This window comes from Rhinatrema bivittatum, chromosome 9 (genome assembly GCF_901001135.1).
Source record: "Rhinatrema bivittatum chromosome 9, aRhiBiv1.1, whole genome shotgun sequence".
NCBI classification, from domain to species: domain Eukaryota; kingdom Metazoa; phylum Chordata; class Amphibia; order Gymnophiona; family Rhinatrematidae; genus Rhinatrema; species Rhinatrema bivittatum.
The window spans coordinates 36,833,358-36,856,274 of record NC_042623.1 but is presented as its reverse complement, the minus strand read 5'-3'; the positions used below and the strand labels follow the sequence as shown (position 1 = coordinate 36,856,274).

Here is a 22,917-nt window from a genome sequence, read left to right as displayed (position 1 = left end):
TTGAAGAAGTTGTCACTGATGCATCCCTAGCATTTGGGTCTCTCTCAGTTTATTTCCACCACACAGTGAACCAAATTTATCAAAGGATCCTTTTCTCCTATCTGTCAGCTTTGATAAATAAGTCACAAGTAGGACAAATTTTCAAAGCCATTTCTGTGGGAAAATAGTGATTTACCTGAAAATTGCCCTCCTTCACTCTGGCTAAATGCATATGGATTGTTGCACAATGTGTGGATTTTAAGTCTCATTTATGGGAGACATTCCTGGGGGGGGGTTAAGTGGGATTGGATAATAACACACTTGGATTTTATTTCCATAGAAAATCTACTTGCACAAAAAAAGGTGCAAATTTGTATTTGTACTTTGTACTTATGGCAAGCTTTAAAATATGCACATACTTTCTCTTTGAAAACTGGTGCAAAGTTATCTGTTGATAGTGGCAGCAGAACTCCTCCCTAAACATGGGGACTATAAGCCAGCACACACTCACTGTCCCTAAGGCAAAGCCATCTCTTCTTCCAATGACTTCCTGCCTAAAAGAGAAAACTACGAGGGAGCAGGTCAAGGCTGGCCTGCTGCTGGGACTGTGACTGTGCACTAATTCCCTGTCCCCATGAGCAGGCAAACAGAAGGAAGGAGTGAGTTCACTGCCACCACCAGTACCCACATTTACCAGTAGGCTCAGGGCTGCCCCACTGGTTTGGTAAATAGATGAGATGCAAAATGACAGAGGTGGTACAGGATGGAGCTGCCAAATTTTGATGCCACGTAAGAGGGCAAAATTTTGCATCAGTCCTGATTGCTAGCAAGAAAGAATATTTATTTATTTAAAATTTTTTTATATACCGACGTTCATAGCAATATCACATCGGTTTACAGATAACAGGGGTAAATAACCATATGAACCAAATGAGAAAAGAAAGTTACATTAAACAGGACAAAGCAAACTTGGGCGGTAGGAGAAAAAATAGTAGTCGATTCCAGTACCTAAGAGCAAGGTTTTTTTTTTTACAACAATTATCAACCAAGAGAAACCAGTAACTATATTACAAATGTAGTAGCTTGTGGGCATCAGGGAGGGGAGATAGATGGGAAGTGCTGCTGCGGAGTTAGGAGGGTGATGGGAAATGGCCTGAGAGGGAATACTTCAGGTATAGGCTTGTTCAAACAGCCATATGTTTTGCTTGAGAGTATATCTGCAGCCTTTTTAAATTTCTACCAAGAATTTACACCCACTTCAAATTAGAAGAATATTTATATTGTCTGAGTATGTAAGTGTTTTTTACAATATCTTTGAATTAAAGTGTCCTATATAGTGATATATATATATCCATATATATCCATTGCAGATGCTCCAGAATGCAGCAGCTAGAGTCTTGTCCAATACAAATCGCAGAGATCACATATCCCCCATCTTAAAGAACCTACATTGGCTGCCAATAAACTATCGAATCTTACACAAATCCATTACCATAATCCACAAAACGATCCACAAACAACACCCGTTGGACCTCCAATTCCCCCTCAAACTTCATTCCTCATCCAGACCCATCAGAGAATCATACAAAGGATCTCTCCATGTACCTCCTAACAAAACTTCACGCCACACCGCAACCAAAGAAAGAGCATTCTCGATAGCAGGTCCCTCTATTTGGAACAATTTACCTCCGGACCTCAGACAGGAACCCTGCCTACAAACATTTCGAAAAAAACTTAAAACCTGGCTATTTAGCCAAGCTTTCCCTTAATCTATTCACTTTCGGAACTCCACATCTCAAGCCTACAGGACAACTTACATAGTGATACCCTTTTTATCACAATGGTTATCCCTCTGTCATTCTCTTTCTTCTATTCCCAAGTTCGATCTCCTTGTTATATGTAACTTTTTTACCTCCTCTGATTATTTTACTGTTAAATGATTGATAATAATGTTTTTTTCCCCTTGTTCCATGTAAACCGATTTGATATGACACCTGTCATGAAGGTCGGTATATAAAAGAATTAAATAATTAAATAAATAAATATATATATATATATATATATATATATATATATATATATATATATATATATATATATATATATATATATATTACACCACCTCTAATATGACCATTTGGATATTGTAACTGTTTAAAAAATACAGCTTTATTTTCTTTTAATTGTGAAGACAATATTTAAGGGATTTACTTGAGTAACTATGCGGGTCAATATTCGATTAATGTGGCAGCATAACTATGGGAATTAGGAAATTAGACCAGCCCTATTAAAAACTGAGCAAGTATGAAGGCTAAATTTAGCTGTTTAAAAAATGAATTGTTCCAAAGGCATGCTCAGAGTATGAAGAGGACTTAGGGCCCCATTTTCCAATATCGCATTGGTATCGCATGCGATACCAAAAAGGGGTGTACCTTATGCTAATAAGCATGTGTATCACGAATCAGCTATGCAAAAGGCTGCTATTGAGAGAGAGAGAGAGAGAGAGAGAGAGAGAGAGAGAGAACCTTGCTATAGTGCCTCTTCCCTAGACAGGTATTTGTATCCCTATGGGAGGCCCACCTAGTAACTCGAGGTGAGGTTTAAGTATTAGTGTAGGGGGTTAGGGGCCACTTTCACATTCAACGTGAGACGTACAAACAGAACAGTGGTCTCTTGTGAAGATTTGATGACCTTCGGAGTGAGGAAACTCACCCAAAGATGAGATTTGTGCAATGTTCTCTCCACCTAGCTTGATGGACTCTCTACCTGGGTAACAACAAGCTAGGTGGAGAGAACATTGCACAAATCTCATGTTTGGGTGAGTTTCCTCACTCTGTAGGTCATCAAATCTTCACAAGAGACCACTGTTCTGTTCGTACGTCTCACGTTAAATGTGAAAGTGGCCCCTAACTCCCTACACTAATACTTAAACCTCACCTCGAGTTACTAGGTGGGCCTCCCATAGGGATACAGATACCTGTCTAGGGAGGAGGCACTATAGCAAGGTTCTCTCTCTTTCTCTCTCTCTCTCTCAGCAGCAGCAGCAGCAGCAGCATCATACTGAAATAGGCCTGTTAGGAGACATCATGAACTGCAATAAACCTTTACTGGCTGTAATGCAAATGAAAGAGGTGTAGTTATGAGCCATGCTAACAGTGCGGCTCTTTCCCGGCACATGATAAATCCTCCCTACTTTACCGATTTGTGGAATTATCACACGAGGTAACTCCTTGGAAAATGAGGCCGTTGGATGGGTATGTTTAGGCCCCTAACCCAGAGTGCGCAAACAGCTATTTAAAATGTATCTTACTATTTGTGTAATTCCTGCCCCAACACTCCTATTCCTAGCACTGGATCCATGAAAAGGTCTGCCCCCCAAATCTGGCCACAATTTCCCTCTCTCTCACTCAGAACCCAATATATAAAAATACCTGCCACCTGAAACCCAATTTCCCTCCCTCCCACCTAGCATTCAGTCCATGAAAATACCTGTCCTTGAGACCCAATCTCTCTTCCTCCCACCTGGCACCCAATATAGGAAAAATCCTGTCCTCTCTGCCCTGGTCTGCCCCACCCTCAAGACTCAGTTCTTACTTTGTGAAAGGCCAGGAGGGAAAGTACGAGTTTCCTAACCAGGGCTGGCGGAAGCACTAGGTGAACTAGGCCTGGGCCTAGGGCGCCGACCAGTAGGGGGGCCGCGAGTGGCCCCCCTACTGGTCGGTGAGTGGGGCGCAAAGAGGAGTAGAGGTTCGGCGAGCAGCGCCCAACCTGCTCACGACCCAGAAAACCACACCCTCGCTAGGAGCCAGGGCCGTGACCTGGTGAGGCGGGCGCAAGGCAGAAGGTGCCTAGGGTGCCTAATCCCCCTGCACCGGCCCGGCTCCATTTCAAAATGGTGCCGAATGACCTGACACTCCACTCTCTATGTCCCACACTTGGGGAGAGCAATTTTCAAAGCCATTTACACAGGTAAAGCAAAGTTGCTTACCTGTAACAGGTGTTCTTCATAGACAGTAGGACAAATCAGTCAGGTGATGTCATCTGACGACACCGAGACAGAAAAGCTCTCTCAAAGCTCAGAAAAACAAATCTTTTTCTGAGCATGCACAGACCTTTCTGCATATGTGAGTCTCTTCAATCTTTATTGCAAGTTAACTTTCAACTCTAAATGGTGAATTTTTAAAATGTTACAGGCATAAAATTGAGCATATATGTGTGCAAGTAGCTGATACTCACATATTCTGTATTTTATAAAAGTCAAAATTATACGCGTATTTTCAGTTTCACGCACATATATACCTGTGGAGAAAAGGGGCAGTCTAGGGGTGTACCTGGACAGGGCCAACAGTTATTTGCAAAAGTTGCTATTTTAAAAGATACATGTGAACATTTTCCAACTTGTGTATTTTTATGCCTGCTAATTATCTGGTGTAAGTGATAATGAACGTGTTTATTGTGTAGAACTGATTGGGAGGGAGGCTTGGGGGAACTGGGGGACCTCAGGCTGAAGAACCAGGAGGGTTTTGATGATTTGGAGAAGGAATGGGCAAACTGGTGGACTAATTAGTTAAACTCATAATTTCACTCACGGGCATATGTTTTAAAATACATCAATTTATATGCATAAATACTGACTAACGCAAATAAGTTGTACTTTATTTTTGCATGTAAAATATATGCATGTATGTTTAAAAAATTGGCCTACACAGATGTGTATGTTTTGGGGTGAACACACGCGTATTTTATAATATGTGATATGTGCATATTATAAAATACTGCTAAAACTACATGTGGCCATGTACACGCATATATGCCACTACACGCAGTTGTTTGAACGTTATCCTCCTAAGGGAGGAGGGTGGGATTGTATGGCTGATTTGTTTTTTGGTCTATAAAGAACACCTGTTACAGTTAAGCAATTTAGCTTTTTCCAAGGACAAATAGGACACGAATCAGCCACATAAGTGGGGACTCCGAGGGTTGCATGCAAGTATTTTTCATGTTTCCATACACACAGTAGAGCATGCAACCTGTATTGCATTAGGGGATGGAGGGAGAGTTGAAGGAATTAAATAAATACACTCTTGAAAACTGCTTGGCTAAAACTACTGTCTTGACATGAAGCATTTTCTAAGCAGTAATGACCAGGGAAGATATGCAGAGAAGACCCTATGGCAGCCTTGCAGAAATCTTATATGGAAGCAGAGCATACATGGGCTAAGGAAGTTGTGGTAGCCCTGACTTGATGGGTTTTCACCTTTCTTTGAAGATGTCCTGAATGAGTATAACACAATAAGAGATGCGATCAGAAATTCAAATGGAAAGAGTTTTTGTAATTGAACAACCTTTTTTGACTGGGTTGAAGGAGATGAATACTTATGTAGACTTTCTATATGACTTTGTTCTTTCCAAACAGAGCACTAAAGTTCTTCTACAGCCCAATGTATGAAGAGCCTGTACGACCTTATGGCTATGTGGGCTCGGAAAAACTGTTGGCAATACGATGGATTGATTTAAGTGGAACTTAGGGAACATGACTGCTTTTCAAAACTACTCTTGTTGAAAATTTGGGTATAAGGATAGCAGGAAACCAGGGCTTGCAATCTGTGCACTCTCTAAGCAGAAATAACGGTTATCCAAAATAAAACTTTCCTTGTAAGGAATTTTAGTTCAGCTATCACCAAAGATTCAAATGGTGCTTTCATGAGTTGAGGTACAACCACACTGAGATCTCAAGAAACATGAAGATCTTTAATTGGAGGTTAAAGATAGGTTAGGACCTTCATGAATTTGACAATTATAGGTTGATGAGAGATAAGAGCTCCTTCTGAATTGTCATGCAGTGCTGCTATAGCACTGAGATGAACTCTGCCTGCATTATTTTTCAATCCTTCAGAGGTATTGAAGTAAATAATCATTACCAATGTTGTGCTCTTCATTTTGGCTTCTATACAGCACCCAGGGTATTCACAAAATGTCTTGCAGTGTTGCTGCTTATCTGAGAGAAAACAATTTCTTTTTTTTTAACATTTGTATGACTGCCTCATATTGAGTATGCCCTTTAAGGAGCTTGTCCCTCCATGCTTCATATGATGAACACACTTTAAGCTCCAGGATTTGTCATCAATTTTCAAAAATTCAATTTGAAGCAGTTTTGTATAATAGACTTCAAAGGAGCTGGCCTGGATGGCACACAAGGGAAAGCATTCCTCCCACAGCAGACAAACTTTCTGATCAGAGACAGGTTTCTGTCCATTTCATCATAAAAATGTTGGGCCACATGGTGGCAAACGTTCATGTTGCCACTTTTGCACATCCTGGCATGAGATAGGCTCAGTGGCACCTGAAGTTTCAATGGAAGTAATACCTATAGCCTCTATCACACAAAGTGAAGATATCCAATACTCTCATACATTTTCTATCATGGTGGCTGGATCCTTCAAATCTAGTGAGGGATCAGTTTTTTCACTCATTCAGTTTCAAATTATGGTTACCACTTATTGCTGTGGGAAGAAGGGAATTGACTACATGATGAATAATAAAATAATAATCTTGCTAATATTCAACCGCTAAATGTTCAATGTAAACCGCTAAATGTTCAATGTAAACCGCTAAATGAAGCGATAGTTACGGTTCCTTAGCGATAGTTTTGGTTCCTTGTAAACCGGGGTGATATGTATACTATACAGGAACCCCGGTATATAAATTCTTTAAATAAATAAATAAATAAATAAATAATAATAATAAACCTTAGAAACCAGAAAGTTCTAAATAAGCTAAGGGGGCAATTTTCAAAAGGATTTACTTGTTTAAAACAGGGGTTTACATGTGTAAATGCACTTTTCCTGTGTAAGTGGGCTTTTGAAAATTGCTATAATATATGCCATTGAATTGTCAATAGGTTTTATGTGGATTAAGTGTACTTAATGCAAATACATGAGTTTTGAAAATTGCTATGAGGATTCTGCCCATTTCCTCATGAAAATGTTGGGCCACACGGTGGCAACAGTTCATGTTACTCCTTTTACACATCTCAACATGAGTCAGGCTCAGTAACATCTTAAGTTTCAATGGAACTAGTACCTACAGCTACTACTGTTCTGTTCTTCTGCATTTCTGCATTTGTGAATGGTGTGAAATCTTGATATATTTGTTCTAGCTTGATAGTGTTTTTGTAAGTTACTGTGTTTCTAAAGCAAAAAGAAAGCTTGTATTCCCTGGATCTGGTGAGTCACAGGGCACTCCAGGGAGTCCTCAAGAACTACTTGCAGGTTTCTCTACTGAAAAACCCATATTAATTGAGCTCGTGGCCAGATATTTTGAATATTAATTAGCTAGTCATAATATAGATTGATTCTTGCTGACAGTGTCCTTTTCTTCTGCATTTCTGTGTTTGAGCGAGGTTTGAAATCTTGATATATATGTCCTAGCTTGATGGTGTCTTTGTAAGTTACTGACAGGACGATTCAGTAAAGTCCGCCTGTGCACGTGATACAGTATTCAAATGAGGCCCGGCGGTAGAAACGGGCAAAAGGAGGCGCTAGGGACACTAGCGCGTCACTAACACCTCCTTTTTGACAGGAGCGGTGGTTGTCAGCAGGTTTGACAGCCGACGCTCAATTTTGCCGGCATTGGTTCTCGAGCCCGCTGACAGCCACGGGTTTGGAAACCGGACACCAGCAAAATTGAGTGTCCAGTTTTCGACCCGACAGCCGCCGGCTGACTTCCAAATTTTTTTTTAATTTTTTTTAAATCTTTTTTTTACTCTTCGGTTTTTACTGCTTTTCTGTGCACTTTCCCGGTGCCGGTACCTTTGGGTAGGCACTAATTTCTGAAAGTAAAATGTGCGGCTTGACTGCACATTTTACTTTCTGAATCGCGCGCGAATGCCTAATAGGGCCATCAACATGCATTTGCATGTTGAGGGCGCTATTAGGTTCAGCGGGTTGGACGCGCGTTTTCTGCCCCTTACTGAATAATAAGGATGTGAATCGGGCTTCGGACGATTGAAAATATCGTCGATATTTTCAAAATCGTCAGAAATCGGGGGCTCCCCCAAAACGATAGGAAAACCCCACAATATTGATCGTGGGGGTTCCCTTATCGTTTTGGGGGAGGGCGGGAAAAACGGCACACAAAAATAACCCCTAAACCCACCCTGACCCTTTAAAAGTAACCCCTTAGCTTTCCCCACCCTCCCGACCCCCCCCAAAAACCTTTTTACAGTTACCTGGTGGTCCAGTGGGGGTCCCGGGAGCGATCTCCCGCGATCTCCCGCTCTGGGCCATCCTCCGGCTCCCGGGCCGTCGGCTGCCACTAATCAAAATGGCGCCGATGGCCCTTTGCCCTTACCATGTGACAGGGTATCCGTGCCATTGGCCGCATCCTTTCACATGGTAGGAGCACTGGATGGCCGGCGCCATCTTGTGCTCCTACCATGTGACAGGGGCTGACCAATGGCACCGGTAGCCCCTGTGACATAGTAAGGGCAAAGGCTATCGGCGCCATTTTGATTACTGGCAGCCGATGGCCCGAGTGCAGGAGATCGCTCCGGACCTCCGCTGGACCACCAGGGGCTTTTGGCAAGTCTTAGGGGACCCTCGTGACCCCCACAAGACTTGCCAAAAGTCCAGCGGGGGTCCGGGAGCGACCTCCTGCACTCGGACCGTTGGCTGCCAGTATTCAAAATGGCACCGATAGCCTTTGCCCTTACTTTGTCACAGGGGCTACTGGTGCCATTGGTCAGCCCCTGTCACATGGTAGGAGCACAAGATGGCACCGGCCAACCAGTGCTCCTACCATGTGACAGGATCCGGCCAATGGCACGGATACCCTGTCACATGGTAAGGGCAAAGGGCCATCGGCACCATTTTGATTAGTGGCAGCCGACGGCCCGGAGCGGGAGATTGCGGGAGGTCGCTCCCGGGACCCCCACTGGACCACCAGGTACCTGTAAAAGGATTTTGGGGGGTCGGGAGGGTGGGGGAAGCTAAGAGGTTACTTTTAAAGGGTCGGGGTGGGTTTTTTGTTTATTGGCTGGGAGAGCTGGGAGAGCGTGAGGTCTTGGAAAGAAAGTGAGCAAGACTATGGACTGATTTAAATGGAAATCAGTTACCACCTAAGGAAGGAATTTAGGGTGAGTGTGGAGAAGCACCGGTCATGGAGGAACTTTGTGTAGGGTGAGTAGGTCACAAGGGCTTGTAACTCACTTACCCTGCGAGCAGACGTGATGGCTACTAGGAAAAGTACTTTCCATGTAAGGTATCTTAGTTCACAGGAATTCAATGGCTCAAAAGGAGTGTGCATGAGCCGTGCAAGTATGACATTGAGGTCCCATGCCATGACTGGTGGCCGTAGAGAAGGCTTAAGTTGTACTAAGCCTCTCATGAAGCGACTCACCAGGGGTTGAGCCGTTATTGGGGCATCCCCTATTCCCTGATGGTAAGCAGAGATGGCACTAAGGTGCACTTGAATAGATGATGTCTGGAGACCAGATTCCGAGAGGTGCCAGAGATAATCTAACAGACTCGATGTGGGCAAGAAAAGGGGTCCAAGCCCTTTTGTGTGCACCACAAGGTAAATCTCTTCCATTTAGAGCGGTAGGATTTCTGCATGGAAATCTTCCATGAAGCTTCAAGGACTTGAGATACGACACTTGAAAGGTTGAGTGCTTGTAATATCAGCCTTTCAACATCCAGACCATCAGAGAGAGGGCCTGGAGGTTCGGGTGGAGTAAATTGCCGTGATTCTGTGTTATGAGGTTGGGCGACGTGCCCAGGCGAATGGGGTCCTGGACAGAGAGGTCGCGAAGTATGGGAAACCAAATTTGGCATGTCAGTATGGGGCTATGAGAATCATTAAGCCCCGGTCCTGTTGTAGCTTCACGAGAGTCTTGCTTATTAGCAGAATCAGAGGATACGCATAAAGCAGACCTTTGTTCTAGGGACAGGCGAAGGCATCCCTGGCTGGTGCATGCTGGTCTCTGTGCAGGGAGCAGAAGTTTTCCACTTTGTGGTTCTGACTGGACGCAAAGAGGTCGATGGTCGGATGACTGGTGGAAGATTCTGCTCACAACTGAGGGATCCAGAGACCATTCGTGGGGCTGGAAACGTCAGCTGAGGTGGTCCGCCAGTGCATTCTTTGTACCCGCTAGACAAGTGGCTCGCAGTAGAATTGAGTGCAACAGGGCCCAGGCCCAAACCTGCGCTGCCTCCTGGCAAAGCAGATAAGAGCCGGTACCCCCCTGTTTGTTCAGGTACCACATTGCATAAAGGGCGTACCGCATCGCTCGAAGCTCCAGAAAGTTGATTTGATGGGTCGCTTCAGCTTTTGTCCAAGTCCCTTGAGTTTAAAGGCCTTGGACGTGGGCTCCCCAGCCCAGGTTGGAGGTGTCCGTAGTTAAGGTCACCTGAGGAGCCAGTTGCTGGAAAGGAAGACTCACTTGTAAGTTGGCTTTGTGTGTCCACCAGGCAAGGGATAGACGAAGCTGGCTGGTTTTGCGTAACATGGACGATAGCGGCTGAGTAGCTTGGCGCCACTGGGATTTCAGAGTCCATTGGGTCAGTCTCATGGCAAGATGTGCCATAGGGGTGACAAGGACTGTTGATGCCATGTGGCCGAGCAATCTTAGTAGCTGGCCAGCTAAGGCTCTTTTTTGATGGTGGATAAAGCTGGCAAGGTAATCGCACGGTCGTTGGGTAAGAATGCTCTGGTCAGTGTCATGTCTAGGTCTGCTCCTATAAAGGAGAGAAGATGAGACGGTGTCAAATGGGATTTGGGGTAATTTATTAGAAATCCCAATGAGTTTAGAAGCCTTATGGTGAGACCGAGAGAGTCGAGGGCTCCTTGTTTTGACTTGCTTTTTATGAGCCAGTCGTCCAGGTATGGAAAAACATATACACCTCTGCTGTGTAACTACGCAGTCACGACTGCCAGGCACTTCCTAAAGACTCGAGGCGCCGAGGCTAGGTCGAATGGTAGTACCTTGAATTGATAGTGACTGTGGCCCACCACAAATTGCAGATATTTGCGATGAGGAGGGGAGATCGCAATATTGGCGTATGCGTCTTGAGAGCGGAGCCAATCCCCTTGTTGAAGTAGAGGAAGCAAGGTGCCCAGGGATACCATCCTGAACCGTTCCTTGCGAAGAAATGTATTTAAGGCATGGAGGTCCAGAATAGGCCGGAGGCCGCCGGTCTTTTTTGGAATAAGGAAATATCTGGAGTAGAACCCTTTTCCCTGCTGATTCGGTGGAACCAGTTCCATAGCTCTGACCGACAGAAGGGTTGAGAGCTCTGACTTGAGTTTTCCTGTGTGGTCGTCCCAACTCCAGGATGGATTTGGTTGGAAGTCCAGGGGTATTTTTGAAAAATTTAGATGGCAACCGTGGGTTACGATGGCCAGTACCCACTGGTCCGTGGTGATTGGCAATTTGCCAATTTGTTGCAAAGTGGCACAGGTGGCCCCCCACTGGAATATGGCTGCTGCTCTCTGGGAAAGAGTCAAAATCCAGACGTGGGGCCAGCTTGTGGAGCTGGCTGTGGTCTAGATGTTCTAGTTTGGCACACATGTCCCCTCTGAGGTGCCTGAGCCGGTCGTGCACGGGATGCAGGAGGGTAATATCTGCGTGGCCTGTAGAATTGTTTCTTGGGTTCTCTATGCGTGGTCCTGCGGGCTACGGAGGGAACATCTGGGGAGACAGTTGACAACTGGTGCAGGGTCTCATGATGATCCTTTAACTGGGCCACTGCGTCCTGGATCTTATCCCCGAACAGGTTGTCTCCGGTACAGGGTAGATCGGCCAGTTTGTCCTGCTCTTCCTGGCATAGGTCTGAGGCCTTAAGCCAGGCCCAGCATCTAGCACTGATGCCTGCTGCCGAGACTCTGGATGCTGTTTCAAAAGAATTGTAGGCAGCTCTGACTTCATGTTTACCTGCTTCCACTCCTTTTTGTAAGATGGAGGACAAGGCTTCTTGTTGTTGCTATGGTAGTGGCTCCACAATCTCTTGGACTTGTTTCCAGAGATTTCTATTATATTGGGTCATGTATAGTTGATATGCTGCAATTCGCGATATCAACATGGACCCTTGGAAAATCCTTTGTCCCAATGCATCCAATGCTTTCTAATCCTTACCGGGAGGGGCAGAAGAATGTGGACGCGATTGTTTAGCCTTTTTATGAGCTGATTCCATGACTACAGAGAGGTGGGGCAGTTGACTTTTGAAAACCTGGGGCTTGTTGAACCAAGTAGGTAGCATCTATCTTTTTATTGACTGGGGGAACCATACCTGGATTTTCCCACAGGCAGTGCATGAGGTCCAAAAGAACTTCATGTACCGGTATTGCCATTATTTCTTTTGGAGCATCTACAAATTGTAAGAACTCCAACATTTTACGGCAAGCATCTTCCTCCGTGACCAGTATAAAAGGTATAGTATTAGACATCTCTTTGACAAAACTGACAAAGGAGAGGTCTTCTGGAGGAGATCTTCGCTTTTTCTCTGGCAGTGAAGGATCTGAGAGTAGGTCCTTGGATGTCCATGATGAATCATCTGAGGATGCATCGCCCCATGGATTATAGGGACTTTCACCTTCTCCCAGTGGAGCTCCTGATGGAAGAAGCATGCCAAAGCTGAGAGGGCGGGAAGACATCGATGGATGCGGCCTTGGCATCGATGGAATCGGCATTGGCATCGATGGAATCAGCGCCGGCATCGAGAGCATTGGGGCAGATGAAGTGCACTTGGGTACCAGTAACCCCGATGGCCCTGGCAAGGGCTCTGGCCTCGACGGTTCCCATGGAGGGACGTGGCCGGGAATCGAGCCTTCCTCCTCTGAGGAACCCGGTACTGGAATTGGGATCTGCAGAGGCCTCGATGGATGACTCGATGCCAGTGTGTCTGGTGGCAGAGGAGTCGATAAGGCACCCATGAGCATATCGAAGCACTCAAGGAGCGGTGCCACCATTGAGGGAGCTGGTTCTGGGGCCAGTATGGTGACCGCCAGGCACCGAATTGGTAAGCTGCCAGGAACCGACCGCAAGTACCGGAAAAAACTCTTACCGATTACAGAGGAACGGAGCACAATGGGGATCCCCGCTGAGGGATTTTTTTAAAGAAGTTAAACTTCAAATAGTTCAGTGAGGAAAGTTGTGAGAAATTTCTCACAGAGCTCCTAAACCGCGAGGCAACTGCTGCACAGAAAAAAAGAGACTGAAGGGGGACCCCTGCTGGCTGCAGGGTTAGTGGCATGCTGGGCATGCTCAGTGTGCCAGTCAAAGTTCTAGAAACTTTGACAAAAGTGTTCCGTGACAGGCTCCATCTGATAATGTCACCCATATGTGAGGACTACCATCCTGCTTGACCTGGGAGAATCACAGCTGCCAAATCTTAGATTCCAATGTTCAAGTTTTCTTAAACCACTTTTTATTCTCTCAACTCCTTCAGGCATGTCCACTCTGTTGCAGATCTTAGTCTCATCCGCAAACCCTTCTGCAATGTTGCTCAGAAAGATATTGAACAGAAACATTCCCAAAATTGATTCTTGAGGCACTCTACTTAATACTGTTCTCTCAATGGAGCAGGTTCCATTTACCATTACACGTTGTTTCCCGTCAATCAGTTTATAATCCACTTCATCACCTTGTTGCCCACACCCATGTTTCTCATCTTATTCATTAGCTCTCCCTTGCGGGACCATATCAAAAGCTTTGGTGAAATCCAAGTAAATCACTTCAAGTGCTCTTCCTTGATCCAATTCTCTAGTCACTCAATCAAAAAAAATCATAGATTTGTCTCACAGGACCTTCCCCTGGTGAATCCATGCTGCATCGGCTCCAGAATCCCACCTGATTGTAGATAACTCACTATCCTTTCTTTCAGCAGAGTCTCCATTAATTTTCCCACCATTGAGGTGAGAATAACTGACCTGTAGTTTCCAGCCTCCTCTCTGCTACCACCCTTGTGAAGGAGGACCACAACCTCTCTTCTCCAATCTTGTGGCACCACTTCCATTTCCACAGATTTATTGAACAGGTCTTTCAGTGGACTTGCCAGCACATCTCTGAATTCCTTTAGTATCCTGGGATGTACCTCATCCGGCTCCATGGCCTTGTAAACTTTCAGTTTTTCTAGCTCTTCCCATACCTTCTCTTCTGTAAACGAGGTTGTACCTATCCCACTCCCATCCATGTTCTTGTCAACCAGTAACAGTCCTTCTTCAGGGTCTTCTTTAGTGAACATAAAACTAAAGTATGTGTTTAATATTTCTGCTATTTCAACATCTTGCTAGATTGCATTTTCAAAATTATGTGTTATTTTCCATAAAAAAAAGTACACATAAAAGAGCAGGTGCAAGTATCCATGGTTACTTTGAACCCTCAGCAAGTTTCAAAACAAAAGTATTTGCATATTTTTTTTCTGAAAACTGGTGCGAAATACATGGGATAAAGGTTATTTGTTAGAGATGTGAATCGTGTGCCCGATCGTCTTAACGATCGGGTTCGGCTGGAGGGAGAAAAAAATCTGTTCGCTGGAGATGTGAATGGAAATCGGTTCCGATTCACATCGTTAATTTTTTTTTAGTGAGGCCTGACCCTTTAAAATTGACCCCTTACCTTCCCCCACCCCCCCGAACCCCCCCAAAACTTTTTACGAGTACCTGGTGGTCCAGTGGGGGCGCGGGGACCGATCTCCCGCTCTCCCGCTCTCGGGCTATCGGCGCCATTTTGACTGCCACTCAAAAATGGTGCCGATGGCCCGATTTAAAAAAAACCCACCCGACCCTTTAAAGATGACCCCTTAGCTTCTCCCACCCTCCCGATCACCCCAAAACATTTTTAAATTACCTGGTGCTCTAGTGGTGGTCCTGGGAGCGATCTCCCGTTCTCAGGCTGTCGGCTGCCAATCATAAAGATGGTGCCGATGGCTCTTTGCCCTTACCATGTGACAGGGTATACGTGCCATTGGCCGGCCCCTGTCACATGGTAGGAGCACTGGCTGGCCGGCACCATCGTAAAGATCACACAGTGGCTGAAAGTTTAGACCTGCCAAGAATTCCAGGAATAGATTAAGGTCCCACAGAGGCACTGGAAGCCACAAAGGAGGACAAAAATATTTAACTCCCTTCAAGAACACAATAGGATGGGAAGACAAAGGCCCACCAATGACTCGCCTCCTATAACAAGTGAAGGCTGCCACTTGAACCTTCAAGATGTTAAGGGCTAGTTCTTTACACAATCCATCCTGTAAGAATTACAAAATTAAGGGAATATTCACCTTGAGAGGCTAAGAACTTCGCTCAGAACACCAGGCCTTGAAAACTCTTCAAACTCCAACATAGGCTAGAGACGTGGAAAATTTCCTGGTCCAAACCAAATTGGAAATCACGGCAGGCGAATAACCAAGTTTCAACAACCTAGCCCTCTCAATGTTCAAAATCAACCTGGATCGTAGCGTAAAATGGGTCCCTGCCTGAATAGACCCTTCCGAGGCGGCAGCCTGAGGGGATTGCCCATCAGCAGTCTCTGGAGATTGGTATACCAAGGCTTCCAGGGCCAATCTGGAACCACCAAAAAATGGTGTCGGCTTGACTTGCAATCTTCCAAATGATCCTGTCTAACAGAGGCCAGGGCAGGAAGGCATAAAGCAAGCTGCCCTTCAGCCATACTTGAACAAGCACATCGATTCCCGGCACTTTTGGGTCCCGTCTGAGATTGAAAAACTGTGGAACTTTCGCATTGTCAGAGGTCACCAGAAATTCTAGGTACGGGCAGCCCCAGTGTTCCACAATAAGATGAAAGGCTTTGTCCACTAGCTCCCTCTCTCCTGCATCCAAGTTCCTTCTTCTGAGAAAGTCAGCTCTGACATTGTCCTTTCCAGCAATGTGAGAGGCAGATATGGCTAGCAGATGTTGCTTCGCCCCTACAATGAGCGCATCTATCTCCTCCAACACCTATTGACTTTTGATTCCACCCTGAAGATTGATGTAGGCCACCATTGTCGCATTGTCTGACATTATTTGGACTGCCTGAGCCTCTAGACGCTTGGTGAACTGCAAGCACACAAGACGAATCACTCGAGCTTCCAATCAGTTGATGTTCTATTGCCAATCCTCGGCATTCCAGCGACCTTATACCATTAACTCCTGACAATGAGCCCCCCAATCCAGAAGGCTTGCATCTGTTGTAAGCACTAATCAATCTGTTGTCTCCAAGGAAATTCTCTTCCTGAGATGATATGCCTGCAACAACCACTGCAACTGGGTGCTCACCTCCAATAGCAGGAGAAGTCTCACTGCACAGTCCTGCCACTGCGGGATCTAGCATTGAGGTCGCATATTAGTTCTTGCCCAGGGAACTACTTCCAATGTGGCTGCCATCAAACCCAGGACCTGTAAATAAGACCACATTGTCGGGCAAGCAGTGCATATCAGGGTGCGAAGAGCAATCAACTTTTGAATTCAACTCTCTAGCAGAAATATTTTGCCCTGCTTCTTATGGAAGTGTACACCGAGATACTCCAGCATCTGAGACGGCTTTAAACTGCTCTTGGCTAGGTTCACAACCCAGCCTAGCTCCTGCAGCAAGGAAACTACCTTGTAAGAAGCCTGGAGACTTTCTTCTATGCTCTTGGCTCGAATCAACCAGTCGTCCAGTGCACCAGAATGCCATCCTTGTGCAAGAATGCTGCTACCACCACTACGACCTTGGAGAAGGTCCTGGGAACAGTGGCCAACCCGAAGAGCAAGGCCTGAAACTGGTAATGGCGACCCAGAATGGCAAACTGTAGGAACCGTTGATGTTCCTGGAGAATGGGAATATGCAGATATGCCTCCGTCAGATCCAGAGATGTGAGGTATTCCCCTGATTGAACTGCTATTATGACGGAGCGTACATTTGGAAATGAGTGACCCACAAATGATGATTGACACCCTTGAGATCCAGGATGGGTCGAAAGGGCCCTTCTTTCTTGGGTTCGACAAAATAGATGGAATAGCAGACTGTATTTTGCTGCAATTAGGGAACGCAAATCATGACCTTCAGGGCTAACAGTCTTCTCCATGCAGCTTCCCTCTTCTGAGGGGAGTTGCATGGAGATATCATAAAGGCATCTGGAGGAATGAGAAAAAATTCTAGAGCATAGCCATGATGAATCACTTCGAGGACCCATTGATCCGATGTGATCTAGACCCATCTGTGATAAAAGCAAAATAGGCACCTGCCTATCTTCTGCACCAACAGGTGAGCCCACAAATATTCATTGAGAAGATTAAGAGGCTCCACTCCCGGAGCACGCATCTTTCCAAGGCCTTTTGGGGCAAAAGGACTGAGACCTACCGAAGAGACAGGATCTCTGAGAAGAAGCTCCCCTATAAGGAGAAAATCGCCTATAGTCACAAAAGCAGGCACTTGCTCGAAAGGGCTGAGAAGCTGCCTTCTTATCCTACAGCAAACGAGGGACCTGGGCTTCCACCCATCTATTTGCCATCTTTTCCAACTCACTGCCAAACAAAAGGGAACCCTTGAAGGGCAGCTTGGTGAGATTGGACTTAGAAATAATGTCAGCTGACTAATTATGCAGCCACAGCTGCTGTCTAGCCACTACTACAGAAGCAACTTTTCTGGTGGCTGTGCGAACCAGGTAACATCCCGCATCAGCCAAGAAGGCTCTGCCAGAGTCTTGTGAAAGAAGCAAGGTAGCTCGAGCCACCAAGGCCAACAAGAAGCAATCTGCAAATTCAGTTCCATGGCCTCAAGGGCTTGCTTAAGGATAGCCTCAATTCTCCTATCCTAAGCATCCTTTAGAGCTGCCCCTCCGTCCAGCGGGATGGTGGTTCACTTAGTGACAGAACACACCAATGCATCCACTGTTGGGAAATGCAACTGCTCTCTGACCTACGGATCCAAGGGGAATAAACCCGCCAAGGTGCCCCCCCCCCTTTAAAGGTCAACTCTGGTGCACTCCATTCAAGCTCAATCAACTCTTGAATAGCATCCAGGAGGGGAAAGAAACATGAAACCTTGTATAGGGTGACCAATATGGGGTCCTTCTTCTGCACACCTGAAGAGTCACTCCGAGCCACTCCAAGGGTCTTCAGAATCTGAGAGATCAGACCTGGCAACTCATCTTTATGAAAGAAATGGAGAAGAGTTCTATGAGGCTCTAAATCCAGGGGAATCTACCCTTCCTCAAGAGGGGAGCAACCCAAATCATCATCAGTGTTAACTTGATCCCCCTCAACTCGAACATTGTCAGGGTGCGCAGTGCCACATAGTTTGCCCGAGGTGGCAGGCACAGGGAAACTTTGAGCATGTGATCCTGATTTAGAAGGCAATGCCAACTCAGAAGGACACTCCTATAGAAAGGTCTGTAATCCTTGGAAGAATTCCACCCAGGAAAAGGAGGATGACTCCATACCAGGCCCCTTACGCCCAAATCTGACATCCTGAGAGCGAGTTTCCACTGAAGACTCAGCCAGCGGATCAACCGAAGAAGGGGACACCCTTGTGGTGTCACCTTTGGTCCCACTTCCCTCAATCCAAGGGGATAGACCAGCATCATTAAAATCAGAAAGAAGCAAATCTCCTCGAGCATCAAGGCAGCGCTGACACAAGCTTGTAGAAAGCTCTGGCTGTATTGACCTTATGTGGCATGCAGCAGAAATGGTTAAGCGCTTCAACTTCTTTGATGCCATGGTTGGTATGTGCTCAATACACATGCAACGGTCAGGCATACGCTTAACTACGCGCACAGTTATGTGCTTAGCAATACACAGAAAATGCGCTGAAATATGCACACAGAAAATGCACAGCTACACGTGCGCAAAACACGTTCAGTGACACACTTAACTACGCACACAATATATTCACATAAATACACGCACAACAGGGGATGCGGATTTAGGTGCATAAGAAAGCGTGTAGTCGCACGCCGACGACACATACAAAAACATACAAAGGAACCGTCACGGTCTACCATGAGGCCTGGGAAGGAAACCTGAGTGTGGGGTCTAGCCAAAATGCTCAACCCGCCATGCCTGAGATGCCTCCATGCCTCACAAAACTCCCCAAAGACGTGAGTGGGAGATGCCAAATGCCAAGGAGAAGGACCTGGTAGGAAGAGGCCATACTAAAATACTTCCATTTTCTTTTTCCTCTCTTCATTTTTTTTTTTTTAAATAAAAACTTTTACCTGAGTTCAGTCCTCCCTGGCTGAGAGTAGGAACAGGTTCCCGGCTACAGGAGGAGAGGGTAAGCATCTTTACCGCTGAGCCTCTCTCAGCCTGCAATAACTAATTTTTTTTTTAAGTCCATGCCAGAACAAGGCTACTGTACTGAAGACTCTCAACTGAGGGAGGGACCTAACAGTATCACTTCAGGAGGCAAGTGGTGCTATATAATCGTCTCATCATTCCTCTCTTTTCTTCTATTTCTAAAGGCAATCCCCAGTAGGGAAAAGCATGTCCACCAACTACTGGAGATGGAGAATACTGGTGGGCTGATGTCAGAGCAGGACTATATATCCATGACATCAGCTCCTTACTCCGTCTCCATCTGCTGGCAGAGGTGCATAACCCACTGATGGGGATTGACCTGCCTGAATGCAGAGGACGAATTATTTCTCTCATTTTTCAAAAAGAATACAAAATCAAGGTAAACATCTGTGAAAAACAAGGGATGTACCCAAAGTCTCCCATTCTGAGTGTGCACAGAATATTTGCCTCATTGCCCAAAATAATAAAGGCTGGGGAAACCCTAGAAGGATTTCTATATGTCCTTATTTATTTCTCTAGTTTCTGTGGGATATTGCTTGCACTGTACTTCTTTCCAAAGTAAACTTGTTTCTGAGAATCTTTAAGGACTGGTAAAGCCATTGGTTTTTAATAACAATTATGATGATGAAAATGATGATGATGAAACAGTGGCTAGAGAAGCTTAGTGGGCCATCTAGTGTCATGCAATTACTAGTCTGTCCTATTTTATTTATTCACATATCAGTAGTTAAATGGGAAAAATATAGCATTGTCCCTCTAGGCCTTGATTACTGTCTAATGAATGCAGGAATATGTGTTTGCAGCTTCTTTACTGGAATTTGCAGGACACAGCAAAAATCACCCTATTTAGTTTACAGAGAAGGAAGGGAGGATTAAAGCTATCATTAAATCTATTGCTTTGTTCAGATGCAATGCATCATATGGCTCTGGTGATAAGCAGGGTTCCTTTCAAAGGCATGGGACTGGGAGACAGATGGCTACTATTGTATGAAACAGATTAAGACATTTTCTTTACCACCATGGGGACACAACAAAAGACAGTTAGAGAAGAAGCCACTGACAGCATGTATGACTCAATGACAACTTGGAGGATGGAGTGCATCTTGTTTGATGTTGTCTGTGATACAGAAGAATTTCACAAGATTCTGAATGAGGATTGGTCCCCGCTTGACTGTGCAGTGAATAAATAAATTCTAAGTGCCCAGAAGCTCTCAGAGCTATTGACAGAGCTGTCAATGCACCACTGAAGCTGGAAGGATAAGGAGGCAAGCTTCAATCCTCCTCCTGGCACTGCTTGGAGAGGGTTTTTTTTTTTTTAGGGGAAGGAGCTTTTGGAGAATATGGGGGTCAGAAGTGTTGTGCCTCAACTTTGTTTTGAATCTGGTGGGTCAGATGAAGGGTTTGGAGGATGGGACTGTTCTTGCTGGTCATTTAATTTTCAATTGGGCAGGTGGGAGGGAAGTTCTGTAGGTCTGTCAGCCTCACAGGCATGAGGCAGGTGGAAGGTGGATTTGATAGAGTTGTTAGTTCCGCAAGAGATCTTAGTCAATTAGTACTGATTTTCAGCACTAGGCGACTAAGTTTAGGTACCCAAAGGCTGAGTCTGCTAAGTAGCTAAGTTTTAGTTGTTCAGAATATTTTAAAATCGTCGTCGGTCTTCAAAGCGGCCGGCAGAGATTTTTATTTTATTTTTTTTTTACTTTTAAAAAAGTACAGAAAAGCAGTTTTTTCTGCTTTTCTGTGCTTTTTTTCAGTGCGCTTAGCTATTAACGCCTGCTCCAGGCAGGGGTTAATATCTGAGCGATAAATGTGCATCTGAGACGCACATTTATCATTTTGCATGCGGAGTGAATGAGTAATAGCCTCATTCTCATGTATTTGCATGTGATGAGCGCTAACTCATTCACTCCGAGTCGGATGCGCATTAAATAGGCACTAATCCCCTTATTGCATTAGGGGGTGGATTAGCGCCTATTTAACCCGCGTCCGACAGCGGGCTGAGCGCACTGTATTGCATCGGCCCCACTGTAATTTAAAAAAATCTGTTCCTGCCAGACCCGATCCCTCTCCCGCCCATCCACACATACTGTAATTCAATCAAACTGTTCCCACTAGTCCACATCCCCCTTGCTTCCTCCCTTCTGATATAAAAATCGCCCAGTCCCATTCCTTCCATAAAAAAATCAAGTACTCCCCGCCCCAGAACTCTTCCAAGGTACCTTCAAAACCAGCCGGGAGGAGGACAGAGCTCGCCTGTTCCTGGCCTGGTGTCCAGTATTGTCAGAAGTAATACTGGACAACACTAGTGGGGGAGTTTCTAGAAGATTCTTGGGGGGGGGGGGGTGTAGACATGGGGAATTGAAAGAGAAGGATCAGCTGGGTACTTTTTTATGTCAGAAAAAAGGGAGGGAGATGGAGGCTGGTGGGAGCAGATGTTTATAATTACTGTGCATGTAGTGGGGGGGGGGGGGGGGGGGGAATGGGAGCTGGTGGAAGCAGTTTTTAAACCATAGCGAGTACGGGATAGGAGAGAGGAAATAAGCTATGGCAAGAAGAGTTTTTAAAAAACTTTTTGCTGCTTTTTCTCATTGTTCTTTCCTAACTTTTCTGCTTATTTCTCTAGTTCTCTCTGTCCAGCACATAGAGAATTGCTCATCTTGATTTCTTACACTGAAAACTGCTCTGCAAAGGCAGTAGAAAGTCAGAGGAGCAAGTTTAGAACTCCTGGAAAGTTGGAATATCACAAAAATAGACAAACGACATCATGGAAAAGTAGCCTGATAGTTAGAGCAGTGGGCTACAAACCAGCAAAATGAGGGTTCAAATCCTGCTGAGACTTTTTGTAACATTAGGCAAGTCACTTCACTCTCCATTGCCTGATTCATCAAGGTATTTTCACATAGACACAGACTGGGAGAAAAGCCGTAGTGAAGCAGGCAGTTAGACTGTGAACAGGGAAATATCTACAGTACCTGCTTTGAAGTGCCTGAAAAGCAGAATATATATATATCTGAGAATTCAAACAAGAAATGATCAGTTTATGCTTTTGAGTCATAGATCACAAAAGACTGGATTGATGGGGATTTGCATTGCTTTTTTTTTTTTAAGTCATTGATCATTGTTGACAATATTGCAATTTTTACACTGCTATTACTGTAACTGTGAAATTCCAGCTTTGTCTAGAGAGTAACAAAATATCCTAATGCGATGAATTAATAATCTTTAAAGCTAATAAATCTTAGATGTAATACCTTCTGCTACTAGAAGCACAGGTGAAATAAAAGTCAGTAAAGCCTGTATGGTACCTAGTGTTACTTTCTGACTCCACTGAAAACCATGGGCACTCACAAGGACTGATATCCATCAGGAAAACATTTTTTAAAAATATTTTTTACTTATATTCTGTTTTCCTGACACTTCAAAGCAGATTACATATGCTTAGCCTCCTGGCACACTCATGTGAGGGGAACTCCACCTATGTCAATCCACCGCTTTCTTCCCCAACTCCAGACGAGCAAAAAAGACCACTCTGCTTATCAAGCAGTGAAAGTATTTCCCATTTTAATCTTTTGCTTCCACATACTTTACAGCTATAAATCCTAAATTAATTATTCTTCCTGAGTATAAGAGACAGAGAGAGAACGAGAAAGAGAATGGATAAAAATA

The 22,917-nt window shown here is 45.0% G+C and overlaps 1 protein-coding gene across 4 annotated transcripts in view; it reads right to left on the bottom strand.

Moving 5' to 3' along the window:
• SHANK3 (SH3 and multiple ankyrin repeat domains 3) overlaps nt 1-22,917 on the bottom strand; it is a 1,690,229-nt gene that overhangs the window by 133,998 nt on the left and 1,533,314 nt on the right. The window lies entirely within an intron of this gene.